This window comes from Tamandua tetradactyla, chromosome 7, assembly GCF_023851605.1.
Source record: "Tamandua tetradactyla isolate mTamTet1 chromosome 7, mTamTet1.pri, whole genome shotgun sequence".
NCBI lineage: Eukaryota > Metazoa > Chordata > Mammalia > Pilosa > Myrmecophagidae > Tamandua > Tamandua tetradactyla.
In genome coordinates, this window is record NC_135333.1 from 60,197,309 (window position 1) to 60,199,732 (window position 2,424).

Genomic DNA, 2,424 nt, shown 5'->3' on the forward strand with positions numbered 1-2,424 from the left:
TATGTATGAATTTTTTTCTTAGAATATTGATGCAAATATGCTAAGAAATGATCACGATGATGAATATACAACTATGTGATGACAAAAAGAATGTTCATATTGTATGTTGAATGGTTTTATTAATAAAAAAATTTTTAAAGGGGGGTGGAAGCCTTTTGAAGAAACCTCAGATGCAGATAATTGGAATATAGTTGCTTCAGACTTTGGAGATGCTTGAAGTGCCGAGAGAGAGAGCAAATATCTAGACATGGACGTTTGGAGATGCAGAACCCGGTAGACATTGCCATGTGCCTTCCCATGAGAAGCTAAACAAGCCAGAATCCAGAATTTTGCCCTGGAGGAGCCAGGCAAAGGACAACAGACACTTAGCAAAGAAACCACTAGCATCAGAAACTGGAAGCAATGGCACCAGGAACAAGGACCAGCAGATGCCAGCGATGTGCCTTCCCATGTGACAGACATCAGCCTTTCTTGATTCAAGGTATCTTTCTCTGGATGCCTTAATTTGGATACTTTATAGCCTTAGAACTGTAAATTTGTAACTCAATAAGTTCCCTTTTTAAAAGCCATTCCATTTCTGGTATATTGCATCCCAGTAGCATTTAACAAATCAAAACAAAGGCTCATTTCTTAAAATCAATAAAATAATAAAGATTATCCACACTTTATTGGAGGTATTTCATCTCTTATCAAGTATGAAATCGTTAACAAGTAATTGAACATCTGAATGCTTCAATCTCTTTGTGATGGTTATGTTCATATGTCAGCAAGGCCAGGTGATAGTGTTCAGTTATTTGGTAAAGTAAGCGCTGGCCTGTTACAGCAAGGACATTTCATGGACTTAAATCATCAGTAAGTTGATTGCATCTTTGGCTGATTGTATCTACAATTAACTAAGGGGAATGTCTTCCACAATGAGATATTTAATCCAAACAATTGAAGTATTTTAAAGGAGAAATGATAACTTTAACAGTTAGAAAAGAGAATTTTCATCTCCACTTCAGCCAGCCAGACTTTCCTGGAGAATTCATCACAGACCTTCATTGAAGTTGCCAGGTTGCAGCCTGCCCTACAGAATTTGGACTCATGCATCCCCACAGTTGCATGAGACATGTTTATAAAATCTTATATTTACAGATATCTCCTGTTGGTTCTGTTTCCCTAAAGAACCCTGACTAATACACTCTTTTTCTGTAAAAGGGGACTAGTAATGCATATTTTGCTTACTTCTAAGGTTGTTACTGGAGACTGCCTTGGCCCCTCTTCTCCACCCACATCCACTCTTCCTCCAGAATGGTTCTACTGACAGGGGATGCATTTCCATTCCCACTACCATCCCTGGCACTAATCCATATCACCAGCACGGTTGTTTAACCAAAACCACCTCCAAGTGCTCCTTACTTTTACCAACCCCTTCAGTGGTTCCTCCTTGCCCACCAAATTACATTTCAACTTCTTGGCCTAGTTCAAGACCCTCCACCACTTGTTCCCTATACAAATGCAAGCCAAGTTTGTGGATGATCTTTGAGCCTTGCCCTTGTATATTCCTCTGATGATTAGGTTCTGTTGTCAACTTGGCCAAATGATTATGCCCAGTTGTCTGATCAGGCAAACACAGCCCTGCCTGTGGCTGCAAGGATATTTTGTGGCTGGCTGATAAACTGGAAGGCTAGGGTATTAAATCATCAGTCAGTTGACTGCATCTGTGGCTGATTATATCTGTGATCAACTAGCGTGTGTCTCCCAAGACAAGATAATCCAATCAGTTGAAGGCTTTTAAGGAAAAAGAGAGACTCGTTCACTGCTTCTTAAGCCAGTGAGCACTCTTGTGGAATTCTCCAGACCCTTCATCGGGTCTGGAGAATTCCAGCTTCACAGCCTGCCCTGTGGATTTTGGACTCTTCAATTCCCATGGTTGCGTGAGACATCTTTATAACTCTCAAATTTACAGATCTCTTCTATTGGTTCTGTTTCTCTAGAGAACCCTGACCAACACAGCTTGGTACCAGGAGTGGGGTTGTGTGCAAGAGTGCCAGCAATCCTAAGGGAAATTTCAGAACCAGTTACTAAATAGTTTGATTAGTCTTTCTCCTGTATACCCAGGTTGAATGACCAATTCGCACATCACGACTGCTTTAGACCTCCACCAGAATTTCCTCTGCCTTCACCCTGCCCAGGCATAGTCACCATCTTTCGAGTCCTAACACAGGCACTCAGACTCCACCTCCCTGGTGCAGCAGGCGACACGGGCTGGTGGTGCACCCTCGGTGGACTGGAGAGGCCTTAGGACCCCACCTGCAACCCTGAATAACACAATGCTACTCTCCCATTGCCCTCCAGTAGAAGTGATTTCAATTTCATTGAATTCCTATGGTGCAAGTTCTCAGTATTTTATTTAATTACACCCATTAAACTGCAAACTCA